The sequence below is a fragment of the Pelodiscus sinensis genome, chromosome 19 (assembly GCF_052426305.1).
Source record: "Pelodiscus sinensis isolate ZL-2025 chromosome 19, ASM5242630v1, whole genome shotgun sequence".
In the NCBI taxonomy this organism is placed as follows: domain Eukaryota; kingdom Metazoa; phylum Chordata; order Testudines; family Trionychidae; genus Pelodiscus; species Pelodiscus sinensis.
In genome coordinates, this window is record NC_143070.1 from 29180952 (window position 1) to 29194333 (window position 13382).

The 13382-nt window shown below is 53.1% G+C and overlaps 4 non-coding genes across 4 annotated transcripts; 3 read left to right on the plus strand and 1 right to left on the minus strand.

Annotated features, from left to right (window-relative positions):
* Window positions 1-5295: 5295 nt before the first annotated feature.
* Window positions 5296-5377, minus strand: TRNAS-GCU (transfer RNA serine (anticodon GCU)). The gene has a single exon. It is a non-coding gene; the product is annotated as a tRNA-Ser (tRNA).
* A 1532-nt stretch (window positions 5378-6909) lies between these two features.
* On the plus strand, window positions 6910-7014 carry TRNAR-UCU (transfer RNA arginine (anticodon UCU)). The gene is made up of 2 exons: window positions 6910-6946; window positions 6979-7014. It is a non-coding gene; the product is annotated as a tRNA-Arg (tRNA).
* Window positions 7015-9032: 2018 nt separating this feature from the next.
* Window positions 9033-9104, plus strand: TRNAC-GCA (transfer RNA cysteine (anticodon GCA)). The gene has a single exon. It is a non-coding gene; the product is annotated as a tRNA-Cys (tRNA).
* Window positions 9105-13029: 3925 nt separating this feature from the next.
* Window positions 13030-13102, plus strand: TRNAV-AAC (transfer RNA valine (anticodon AAC)). The gene has a single exon. It is a non-coding gene; the product is annotated as a tRNA-Val (tRNA).
* Window positions 13103-13382: the final 280 nt, after the last annotated feature.

The following is a 13382-nucleotide window of genomic DNA, read 5'->3' on the forward strand; positions in this document are numbered from 1 at the left end:
AACCCTTCTTTCAAAATCACCCTTATTCCTTATGAAATGAGGTTTAAGGGTTAGTTCTGACGAAGGGTTTTCTCCTGCAATAAGCGTATCTCAACAGCGTTTTGTATTGCAAAATAAAGTATTTTCAAATAGCACCAGTCTGTGAATATGCAAATGAAGTGCAGGATATTTAAATCCCAGCTTCATTTCCAATGTTGAGTGTCTACATTTGCATCCCTCACAGGCTCTCTGGGCAGTGATACCCCAAGGGAATGACAAGGGCATGTGGTGCTGGCTTTCCTGTCCCAGCAATTGGAGTCAGAGCCCTGCCTTGCCAGTGCCAGTCACAGCAGCCTCTGCACCCGCTCCAGGCTTGTGGTTTCCTTCTTCCCAATGCACCTCCCCAATCAGCCTTTTCCTGAACCAGCAGCTCCATGGGAGGCCTCTTCTCTGTCTCAGAAGCACACAGGAAAACATGAGCAAAGGCAACAAGGCACCACTGGGATTTGAACCCAGGATTTTCTTCTTACAAGGCAGGATCTTTAGCCAGCTAAGCCATGGTGCCCTTTTTGGCTACTCCCCCCCCCCCCCCCCAATATAGAGCTTTTTCAGGATAACTTTTGTATTTGTGAAAAACTCTGCTGCATTCATGGAATGGGTCAACTCTTTTAGATCAGTTTCCAAAAAAGTGGCTATGTTCTTTCAGAAGCCCTGTATTCCTCACTGTATTAGGAGTAAGGCTCTTCCCAAAGAGAAGGTTTTCCCCACATTTGCGCCCGTGTAGATGGGCCAAATGTCAGAAAAGCCTCTTCTGAAAAAAGAAAAGTGTCTCTAAAACTGTTCCAATTTATGGTCCCAGACAACACCTTTGAATTCCAAGGTGCAGCCATTCCCCGTTTCCCTCCAGCCACAGAGGGGTCTCAAGGCCTGTGCAGCCAAGAAATGTGATTGACAGCTCATACCCACAAACTTTTTGTCAATTGCAGAGCAACCTAAGGATTACTTGCCAAGCAGGCACTACAGGCCAAGGTCAGGCTGGAACCAGGGGAAGCAGGAGGCAGGAAGAGCCCCAGTCTGCACAGCTCCTCTTTGCGCAAAAGCCAGGTAGAAACATAGTCTCTTCTCTTATTACCGCTCCTCTGGGTGTCCTGGTAAGCACAGCGCCTGCTGCCTGGGATGAGCCCAACTCCCACATGACAGAGGGGGTGACATCAGCTGATAATGCCCCTTGGTGCCAGCCTGGGGAAGGGAGATGAATCTGGCAAGGCAGCTGCTGGAGGCTTGTGGCTTGGCCTCCCCTGCCCTGGGAGGCTGGTGCATTGGGCCGGCTCTGCCTGCTGCCTCCCTTGCGTGACTTTCCCAGTGCACACAGGCCAAATGTCAGAAAAGCCTCTTCCAAAAATAGCAGAAGAAAAAGCTGCACAAATTTGGTCTTGAAATGTGCGTAGAATTTTTCCAGAAGAGCCGTGCAGTGTAGACACAGCCTGAGTGTTGCTCAGCACTAGTAGAGACAGGGAGGGACAAAACGATTTAACGGCACTTGCAGCCTTTCAGAACAACCCCCAGCCCCAACCCCAAGAACCAGCCCTTCCCTCCGCCCTCACTGGGGTCAGCTGGGAACTGCCTGGACTCAAGCCCACCCCGGTGTCAGACTAAAGATTGCCTGGTCTGTAAAAGCTGTGCCCTGGAAATGAGAAAGCAGCTAAAGTGACTCAAACCCACAACCTTTGAATGTCAAACTTGGCTCACCCTAACCACTGCAGCTTAAAAGTCCAACGTGCTTTCTATTGCACCACAGAGCCTGACAGACTGTGGATCTTGATATCTCCACTCTCTGCTTTGCAGCATGGCAATTGCTGGGGGAAAAGAAAGGGGAGCCAGGTCTGTCTCTTTTGGGAGAGCAGGTAGGAAGATAGAGGGGGCAACTGAACCCAGTGAGAACTGAGCTGCTGTTGGAGAACGGGGGTATCAATCCCACTGCTTCTTACATGCTAAGCAAGCATTCTACCACTTGAACTAATTCCTCTGCTTGCAAAAGCCTTTGCTTCCTCACCTACCTTGTTCCAGAGCCCACAACATCCCTGTGGCTGCCCAAGGCTCCTTTCTGAAAGGGCCATTTGTGAGACTGACACCCGTGGGCCGGCTAACTTGAAGGTATAGAACATGGTGCTCATATCACACTGGCGCATCTTAAGAGCAAGCCCCTTGTTTCAAGCCATAACGGGCTCGCTATTCTGATGTCCCTGCAAAGCTCATGGCACGAGGAGGGAGGGATGTTTCGGAATAGTGATTTATTTTGAAATAAGGGCCGTGGAGCCAGCGCCAAATTACAAAATAAGCTATTTCAAAATTGACTTGAAATAAGCTACACAATTGCATCGCTTATTCTGAGCTATGGGATGCACCCTAGTGAGTTAGAGCCCAGCTCTGCCCCCAGCTCCCTGCTCCACCCACCCACCTACCTACTGACTCCCTCGCTGCCATGGGGCTGTTTGCATTGGCCTCTTCTCTCTGTAGCCAGGCTTCAGCCAGGACTGAGACTCAGGCAGGAGAATGTGACCCGGCTCTGGGTGGAAAGAAACCAAGTAAAGCAGGTCCTAGTGGGCATGAACTGGGCACCAGTTTGGCTTAGTTGATTGAGGGGTGGTTGGTGTCATGGGCAGCGCTCAGGACTCGGAAACCTGCAAACTGAGGCCCCTTTCCTGCCTCCATTCCCGGGCTGACCCAGGGGCCAAAAGGGGCTATGGCTGCTGCTGGCAGGGAAGAAGCTGGGAGGCAAGGTGCTGGCAGCAAGAGATTCCGGCTGCCTCTTTGCCCTGGGTCTGCCGGCCGCCAGCCACCTTGGCCAACCCTCAAACCAGCTGAACTAGCCAGCCCACGTCACAGTGAGTCGCCAGTGGCCCTGTCAGAGAAAAGCCATTGGCAGCTGCAGAGACATCCTTTCTTGAAAGGGCCATTGGTGAACTGCACTTTTGTAGGCCGGCTCAGCTGGTTAGAGCGTGGTGCTAATAATGCCAAGGTCATGGGTTCAAGCCCCATGCTGGCCACAGGGGTGTTTGGTTTGGTGACTTCCCTTCCCTTAGCTGCCTGTTATGGACAGGAAAGCAGAAAGAAGCAAAAATGTGAGCTTTGCAGGAAGCAGGGCAGAGATCTGGTAGGGGGAGGCTCCAGCCTGTACAGCTCCAGTGGCTAAAAGGGCCTTGGCCTGGCTTCCTGTCCCCAAAAGCAGGGGACCTGATGCCCAAATTCCTGCTGCTGCAGTGGCTACCTCAAGGCACCAGCTGGGGGGCAGGCTCTGGAGCCCAAGCCACACGGGGAGACTCAATATGACTGGGAGGCCTGGAACGTGTGAGCCCTGCTCAGAGGCTGCTGCTGGGGGCCTGCTTCAGTGGCCCAGCAGCTCAAGTTCCCCTGAACCAGCTTCTCCCCCTGTAGCCTCCCCCCCCAGTGCTGCTGAGGCCCCTAACATGAGGCAGTGGGACCACCAGAGGAAGGTGCCAGCCTTAGCCCTTCCTCCCAGCCTCCACCCCTCTCCCAGGGTCTTTCCTCAGCCCCTCCCCGGTTCTACATTCCCCACATAAAAACCAGAGAGTTTGTCGTTTCAACAGGGAAAAGTCCTGACTGTGTTACCAGTGCGGGGAGGGGGAGGGGGAGTGGGAAAGGGGCTGTGTTGGCGGGGGAGACACAGAGGGCAAAAAATGAGGAGTAAAGTTAGTTGGAACCAAGGGGCTGGGTTTGAACTACTGCAGAAAAAAGGACTCTGCCCCTGGAGCTGCCCTGTCCTCTCCAGAGCCCTTAGGCTGGAACTGGGGACGCCTGAGTCCAGGCAGTGCCCAGCCAAGGGGGAGGGAAGGGCTGGGGGATGTTCTGAAAGGCTGCTGGCACCATTAGACCCTTTTTTTTAAGCAGTGAGGGAGAGGTGGGAAAGGAGCCTGAGTTAACCTCTTGGGTCACAGCTGCTGTAACATGTGGCAAGAAAGTTGACTAAGGCCATGAAAGTAGACTATGGAGTTGTTTGGTAAAAGTTGCCAGCTGCTTCCCTGACTGGGAATTGAACCCAGGCCACAGCAGTGAAAGTGCTGGATCCTAACCACTAGACCCTCAGAGACACATAAAGCATGTCTCCTTGCTCACCTACACTAGCCTTTCACAGGCCATTTAATGTCCACTTCAGGATGCGGGGAGGGTCCATTCTCCCTTGCCCAGAGGGGACAAGAACAGCCAAATAGAACATCAAAGCAGCCAGACTGGGACATGCCAGTTTGCCAGACCAAATAACTAGCCCCCCCACTCTGGAGTCTCTGCCTCTCATGGGCCTTCTCATCCTCAGGCTCTGCTTTTTCTCCAGAAAGACCCTGCTCTGCTCCAGCCACCTCCCTCCGGCTGTCACTTCTAGAGCAAAATGCATCCCCTTCATTCTGACTTTGCACACCTGGGATTTTAGCACTCAGAGCTGCACCTAACACCAGCATTGGCTAGTGAGGGGTCTGAACAGCTTCTGCAGAGAGGGAGAGAGAGAGAGAGCCACTGTGGAGCATCCTTGTCAACTGTCTCAGAAAGCAGAGGAATGTAAATTCTTTGTCAGGTGGGACAGTGCCAGAGACAGAAATTCACCTTCTAACTGTCCCTTCTTCAACTTTAGCTCCTGATTAAGCCCCTTTGAAGAAGCCAGATACACAGGAAGGGCTGATCACACCTCTCTGAAAATCAACTTTCCATGGGTATCTGTAGCTGGCTCCAAGTCATGGGACTTGACATCTCGTCTCCCTCCCGAAACCAGGGAAGTGTCTCCCACTGCTGCAGCCTCCTGAGGCTCTATGGCCGTGTCTGTACAGCAGGGACAGCAACACTCACAGCCCCACAGGAGGGTCCCTGGCCTAGCAATGTGAACCCCTGAGCAGCCTCTGATGTTCCCTGTGTGAGCCCCAGAACCAGCCCTGAGTAAGGGGGGCAGAGGGGGAGCAGCTCACACATGCCAAGGGGCTGGCCAGGAGCAGGACATGAGCCCTGGGAGGCAGCAGTGACATCACAGGGGCCTTGTTCAGCACCTCAGCTCATTGGCTGGGAGGCAGTGACCTCACAGAGGGACCATGGCAACAGCCAGGTGGGACAGGCTGCAGGGCTGGGGCATCTCAGAGACCCCCATGGCCTGGCTGCCTGGAATCTCCTTTGTGAGGTTTCCCCTTGAGGTCAGAAGGGATTGAGGGTCCCAGCTGGGAGTGTCTCTCTGGAGATTTCCCCTGTGGGGCAGGCAGGGTTGCAGGAGAGGCTGGCACTGAACCTCCAAGAGAGGCAAGAGAAAGGGCTGCAAGCACCCGGTGAGGATGGGATTTGAACCCATGCATGCAGAGCACAATGGATTAGCAGTCCATCGCCTTAACCACTCGGCCACCTCACCTGAGCTGTTACAATTTGCTTCAAATCACATGAAGTCAGCACTTCAGGGAACCTTTCTGCCACTTGCTGACTGGCCAAGGACACCCAGGGCTGGAAGGTTTTGGCTTTTCACAATGTTCCCTGGGCTGTTGTACAAAGCTCAGTGCTCGTAACAAACCCAAACACCCCCTGGCTACATCTACCCTGTTTTGTGCAAAAGGTCTTGCCCAACAGTGTGTCCACACTGCCATGTGCTGTTGCACAAGAGAAGTGCTTTTCTGTTAAGCAGCCATGGCAGTGTGGACGGTCTCCTGCGTAGGAAAGCTCTGACGGGCATTTTAGATATTTGGCTTTCTTGAGCAAGAAACCCCTGTTGTCGGTCCACACTGCCTCCTTGTCTACGAGTTCTTGCACAAGAGGGCTTATTACTCATGGGGAGAGCAATAACTTCTGTGCAAGAAGCCCTGTTGTCTGATGCTGCACTATAAATTTACTTGTGCAAAAATGTGCCTTCAGTGTAGACGCTCTGCAAGTTTTTACACAAGAGCAGTTGCTCTAGCACAAAAAGCCTGCTGTGTAGACGTAGCCCTGCAGTGTAGACACAGCCTGAGAGGCACGAGGAAATGAAGTGGCCAGAGCCTCACCCCAGCAGGCTGGTCCTCAACAGGACGGGCACGTCTACACAGCACCCTCACCTCGAAGTGAGCTGTGCAATGTGAGCGGCTGCCCGGGACCCCAGGGGAAGGTCTGTGGGGAGTTTCCAAGGCAACAACAACTACAAAGTTTTATAATCTACACTCATGTGACTGTGATTTATTCCTCCACTAACAAGTGTCTCTGAAGGGATGAGAAATGCAGGGCCCAGGTGCAGGGAGCCGGGTCACATTCTCCTGCCTGAGTCTCAGTCCTGGCTGAAGCCTGGCGACAGAGAGAAGAGGCCAATGCAAACAGCCCCATGGCAGCGAGGGAGTCAGTAGGTAGGTGGGTGAAGCAGGGAGCTGGGGGCAGAGTTCAGCTCTAACTCACTAGGGGTGCGTCCCGTACTTCAAAATAATCAATGCGCCTATTTTGAAATAGCTTATTTTGTAATTTGGCGCTGGCTACACAGCACTTTGAAATAAATCCCCATGCAGGGACGTCGGAATAGCGAGCCTGTTATAGCTTGAAATAAGGGGCTTGCTCTTAAGACGCGTCAGTGTGATATGAGCACCACGTCCTCTAAACCTCTGAGCTAGCCGACCCACAGTTGTGAGTCTCACAAGTAGCACTCGCAGGGATGTTGTGGGCTCTGGAACAAGGTGGGTGAGGCAGCAAAGCCTTTCACAGGCAGGGGAATTAGCTCAAGTGGTAGAGTGCTCGCTTAGCATGCAAGAGGCAGTGGCATCAATGCCCACATTCTCCAGTTACAGCTCTCTCTTTTAATTTCAGTGGCCCCCTCCATCTTCCTTCCTTCTCACCCAAAAGAGACAGACCCCGCCCTCCCCCCCCCCCCCCCCCCCGCAATTGCCATGCTGCAAAGCAGAGAGTGGAGATATCAAACTCACCAGCCCATCAGGCTCTGTGGTGCAATGGAAAGCACATTGGACTTCTAAGCTGTAGTGGTTAATGTGAGTCCAGCTAGACATTCAAAGATTGTGGGTTCCAGTCCCACCAGAGTCACTTTAGCTGCTTCCTCATTTCCAGGATGCAGCTTTTACAGACCAGTCAATCCTTAGGCTGACACTGGGGTGGGCTGGCATCCAGGCAATTCCCAGCAGACCCCAGTAAGGGTGGAGGGAAGGGCTGGTCCTTGGGGTTAGGGGCTGGGGGTTGATCTGAAAGGCTGCAGGTGCCATTAGACCATTTTGTCCCTCCCTGTCTCCTACTAGTGCTGAGCAACACTCAGGCTGTGACACGGCTGCCAAACATCCTGGACAGTTAATAATGAGCCAGACGGGTTTGTTGGCAGCTCAGTGTGCGGAGCCTTAGATGAAACATTTAAAGGTCTGTGGCTCAATCCCAGGCTTTGGCATGTCTCTCGGTGCAGCAGGGCCCTCTCTGCTCCCCTGGCCATGCTCGTGCCCTGTGACATCCCCTCATCCATCCTGGCAGCAGCCCATCTTTGCTTCTAAACCTCCCTCAGATTGGCTGCTTCTGCTTCCTTGGCTAAAGTCCCTCCCCCTGTGCGTGTGGCTGGCAGGGATTGCTAGAGGGATCCATTTACATGTAGCTTCACTGAAACCCCCCTCACTGGCCTGCGCCCAGGTCAGTCCATGTGTGTTAAAGGGCCTCAGGGAGCACAGAGCAGAGGGATCCCCTCGACACACACACACAGTCCCAGCCCCAAGCCTCCCCCATATCCCAGATCCTGTGCCCTGACTTCTCTACCCTCCCACATCCTCACCCCTGCCCTGAGCCCCCCCCCCACTCTCACACACTCCCCAAATCCCTGCCATGAGCCTCCCACACTCCACATTTTAATTTCTTACAGGTACTGTCCTATCACAACCCCTCCCCCAACTTCCTGCCTTGAGCCTCCCCCTCCCTCCTGCCCAGCCCAAGGGGTGGTGCCCAATAGAACAGGCCCTGTGAGAAATGTGTCACTTTCACCCCTGGGAGCAGCTCAGCCATGCAAAGGGGCTGCCTGGGGCAGGACATTAGCCCTGGAGGGCAGGTGTGGGTGTGGCAGTGACATCACAAGGGCCTTTTGCAGCCCCTCAGCTTATTGGTTAAAGGAGGTTGGGAGGTGATGACCTCACAGAGAGTCCATGACAATGGCCAGGTGGGACAGGCTGCAGGGCAGGGGCCATCTCAGAGGCCCCCTCCCCCCCCCCATGGCTTTGCTGCAGGGAGTCTCCTTGAGAGTTGCCCTTGAGGCCTTTTTGGAGCCTTCTCCTTTCCCACGACTAACTGACCTAGAAGGTCGATGTCTCTGTGGAGAAGGGAAGAGCTTCCAAGAAGACCATTGTATGTATAACAGGAGAATTAGCTCATGTGGTAGAGCGCTTGTTTTGCATGTGAGTGGTAGTGGGATCGATACCCACATTCTCCAATGAGGGGAAAAATTTCCAATTTTTCTTTTTACCAGCAGAGCCAGCCAGGGGGCTAAGTGGCTCCAGTAGGCCCCCCGCCCCGGCCCCCACTTCCTACTTACTCTCCCCAAAAGCCAGCCACGTTGGGGCAGAGAGCTGCTGGACACCAGCCCTCCTGGGCCGGACAGTGGCAGAAGCACTGGAGACAGGTTGCAGGTGGGGCAGAATTAGCTCCATTGGAAAAGTGCTGCCTTTGCGCATGAGAGGTAGCAGGATTCACTCCCATCTTCTCCCACCTGCTCGCTGGTGCTGAGGGGCCAGCCCCTTTCCTGCCGCCCCACAATGCGCTTTGTGCAGGGGCCTCTGGTCTTTCTGCCAAGGCGCGTGGCTGGGAGCCAGGACTCAGGACCCTTCCTAAAATATACAAATCCCTGCCCCCCACAAGTCTCTGTTCCACTCACACGCTCTGGCTGCCGCCCACATGGAGCTCAGGGGCCAGGTGGGTGACTTGCCTTGCAGCTGTGACAGCATCAGACCCCTGCCACCCGCCTGCTCAGTGTGGAGACCAAGCCCAAGGGTGGCACCTGGGATGTGAGTTACACAAAAGCCTCTTGTCTCTTGTTCCTCATCCAGTTCCCAACATTGGCTGCAGACACCACTTTCTGTGGGGGTGTAGCTCAGTGGTAGAGCGTTTGACTGCAGATCAAGTGGTCCTTGCTTCAAATCCAAGTTCCCCCTTGGAAAATTTCCTTCTAGTGGAAATATTTTCCTTTCCAGTTCCATCACAATCTGGCTTTACATTGCTTGAGGTTCTTGACATTAATAAGAACCCATAATGCAGAGCTACTCAACTTTGGAAGCCCTGGTGGCCACAATGAATGGCATTTAACCAGGATGGACAGGGCAGGTGGCCCTAGTTAGTGTATTCCAGGAGCTGGGAATGGGTGACAGGAGGCATCACTTAACAAGTGTCTGTCCTGAGGATTCCCTCGGGACAATGAAATTGGCTGCTGTTGTGAGACAGGATCCTGGGCTAGTTGGGCAACTGGCATGGCCCAGTCTGGCTGCTTTGATGTTCTGTTTGGTTTCTGTTCTTGTCCCCTTTGGGCAAGGGAGAATGGACCCTCATTACCCTCATCCTGCGAAAGGCTAGTGTAGGTGAGTAGTGTAGGTGAGCAAAGAGGCATGTGTCAGGTGTCTCTGGTGGTTAGGATACAAAACTCTTGCTGGTCTGGTCTGATTCCCACTCAGGGAAACCAGCCAGATGTTTCACTTGGCCACTGTCTAGTCATTTTTCTCACCTCAGTGTCTCATTGTCTCATGTAAAAGCAGCTGTGACCCAAGAGGTTACTTCAGGCTCCTTCCCACCACTTCCTCACTGCTAAGGCAACACTTGCCATTTTCACATGGGGCAGAGCTGGGTGACTCAAACTGCCCCTTCTCTCTCTCTCTCTCTCATGGGCAGTGCTACAGGAGGAGAAGCTGACACTCTGCTCCATGCTTCCTTTCCACTCTTTCACCTTTCAGAACTTTTTTCTCCTTGCTTGTTCATAGCAGGTAGGTACACAAAGGCAGGGCATCAAACCAAACAGCCTTGGCACCAGCATGGGGCTTGAATCCATAACCTTGGCATTACTAGTATCAAGCATTAAACACCCAAACCAGCAGTGCCACAAGAGAGCTGTTGGAAAAAACACTACAGACAGCTACAGGGACGTCTCTGCAGCTGCCAAGGGCTTTTCTCTGATGGGGCCACTAGTGACTCACTGTGATGTGGGCTGGCTAGTCCAGCTGGTCTGAGGCTTGGTCAAGCTCATCTTGCCCTACAGGGCCACTGGCAACAGCTGCTCTCTTGTGTGCTGCTGTGGGGAAAAGCTTCCCTGACAGCTGCTGATCTAGCTTGGTGGGGACAGTGTTAAACTGAAGGTTTAAAGGTGTCTGGTTCATTTCCTGGCTCTGGCAGGAGACCTTTGTTTCTGTGGCTGAGCTGTTGGTTGGGTCCTCTGTAGAGAACCTGTCTGTCCCCCCTAAAAGGGCCTTGCCTGCTCTGCCTCATCCAGGGGAGGGGAAAAGAACTCTCCTTAGAAGTAGAGTCAAACCAGCCACCTAGGGGCAGCTGCTCCAGTCCTCTGCTCTATAAGCTGAGATATGGAGGGGATGCTTCTCTGTCAAGGTGTATCTGTACACAAGGGCAGGAACAGAATCCTGGAATCACCTTCTGCCCAGACTCACCCTCTTGGAAACAGCTGGTTGTAGAGGTGAGGACAGAGGGTCTGTGCCCATCTGCCAGTAGCTCCTGGGGTGGGGGGCAGGGCTTTGTGTGTTGGTATCACACGTGACATCACAATGCCCTGATGCACATGGCTTGACACCCCCTCCTGGAGCAGCAGCAGGCTGGGAGGGTGGCGCGCTGGGATGGAACAGGCTGTCAAGCCTCTTTGGCTCCTGCCATCTGCTGCTACATGGCACCAAATTTTGGAAAACCCTGTTCTCTGGACATGTCCCTTCTGCCTCGTAGAAAGAGTGTCCTCTTCAGTCTGGACGTGGCACTGAAAGAAGTAGAAGGAGATTGACAGGGGATGGGGAGAGTGGGGAGAGTGTCTCAGGAGTTTGTTGCTTTGGTTAGAGGTGTGGCCAAAACACAGGCCTCGCTGTGAGGAAGATTTGAACCTTTGCAAGGAAAGTCTATTAGATTTCAAGTCCAACACCTTAACCACTTGGCCATCACAGCTGTGAGCTCAGCGGTGCTTGGGCACCAGCAAACAAAAGATCTGAGGGCCACATTGTCATTCCCTTCGGTGGGGCCCTGCTAGACTGTAGCTGTGAAAGCTTAAAAATCAACAAATGGTCCTAGAATGAGAGAATCCTGCCTTGTGTCCATGTTTGCTGTCCCAGAGAGCGGCCCCATAGCTAAGCTGGCCCAGGCACCTGCCAGGTCTGGGGGAGGTGAGGGATGCAGCCCCCAGTGGTGCCTGGCCAATGTGTCTGCTCTTCCCACCATCCCCCCTTATGTAGCTGGAGGCAGCTTCCTTCAGTTGAGCTTGGCCATGTCCTCACAGCAGGAAGCCAAAGGCAGCAAGAGCAGATTTCTGGCACCTAGTAAGGTGCTCTCTGGTAATAAAGGTTTTCTGTCAACTTTTAAGTTCAAAAAATATGAACAGGAACATAACACCAAGTATACATGTTGTGTCCAAATATATTTATAACTGATTTAGACCAACTGACATTAACTGAGATTTTACAATGTATTCATCTCAATACATATGGATTCGTTGGGGGCCATAAAAGATAGATATTGCCAAATTACCTGTGGGGCCGTATTAAACCGGAACATGGGCCGCAATTGGCCTCCGGGCCGGACTTTGGACATGCCTGCCTTAGCCAAACAGTCTGACGTCAGGGCATCCAATTACAGAAATCCTCAATTAAATTTGGAAAAAAACAAAGCCTTATCAACAAGATGGCAGACAGGTACGAGGGAGTACATCTCCTGTCCCAACCAGCCCAATTAACACATACCAATAGCCCATCCTGTAGGCCTCTTCTCACGGGGTGACAGAAAGTTCACTCTGGTCTACGTGCTTGAGAGAAAAGCTGAAATGGTTTCTGATATACAAGATGGCTTCTAGCTAAACATAAAATAGCTTCTACACAGGGAACACGAGGCTTTTGTGTAACACACATCTCAGGTGGGATGGACTCTCACTGAGCCCAGACTGAGATGGACCCTAACGAGTGAATCTTGCTACCTCTGGGGTCTAGCAGCTTTTCACCCCAGCTTTGTGGGAGGCCAAGTAGGAAGGGGCCTCTGGAGGCTCATAGCCCGCTGGCCTGCTGTGTCTGTGGAAAGGGGGGAAGAGGACACATACTTCTCACTGGGGAACAGGGCGCATGGATCCCACTCGTTCCTGCAGAAAATGAAACAGGCTGAGCATTTTGCAGAGAACAGGCCAGAGCCCTTCTCCTGCCCCTGGAGAGATGGAAATGGGGCCGTTCCTTGTGGGGAAAGAAGTGGATGTGTCGGGAGTGGGGTTCGAGCACAAACCTCTCCACAGACCAGAACCCCACATTAGGGGCAAAAAAGAGCCTTGAGTCAGGCAGTGGAGAACACCTGGCTCCTGTTACGCTGAGATGGGATATTAGGAAACTTTTTCCATGCAGCCTGGCTAGATCAGTTGGTAGAGCATGAGTCTTTTAATCTCAGGGTCATGTGTTCAAGTCCCTTGCTGGGCAGTACCCTTCTTTAACTCACATTCTCAGCCTGTGAGCAATTGGCTCTCAGTTTTCACCAGTGTTTTAGAAAGAAAAAGTCTAGTCCTGGGGTCCAGCTTTAGTAGAACCAAAGAGAGAACCAACTGCAGTTTCCATCTTCTAAGGAGAAGGGAAGAGAATTTTCTTCTCAGTTCTAGCCACATCAGCCCAGGGAGGAGAAAAAATAACCCTTCGCCGGCTGATTGTCCCCCGTCAGCTTCTGTAGCGTCACCTCCTTCCACAGCAGCTCCAGCTTTGAGCTACAAATCTCAAGGGGCTGGTGAGGAAATTAGGCGCTTCCCTGAGAACAAGAGGTGGAGTGTTCACAAGGAGCATCCCCCTCCCCTGCAGAGCAGGGTGTTAGAAAGAGCTAGGAACAGAACAGTCAGACAAGTTCCACCCCTCAAAATGTGTTTCTGTGGTGTAGTAGTTATCACGTTTGCCTAACATGCAAAAGGTCCCTGGTTCAAAGCCAGGCAGAAACAGAGGGTCTTCTCTTATTGCGCTGCCCAGGTAACTGCAGCTGCTGCTGACCAGCCTGTTGATGAGCCCAACGCTCATGTGACCGGGGGGGGGGGGGGGGGGGGGGGGGGGAGAGTAACGTCAGCTGATAATGCCCCTGGGTGGCAACCTGGGGAAGCCAGATAAATTAGGCCAGGCAGCTGCTTGTGCCTTGGCCTCCCCTTCCCTGGGAGGCTGGTGCATTGGGCCGGCTCTGCCTACTGCCTCCCTTGTGTGACTTGTCCAGTGTAACAGGCCACATGT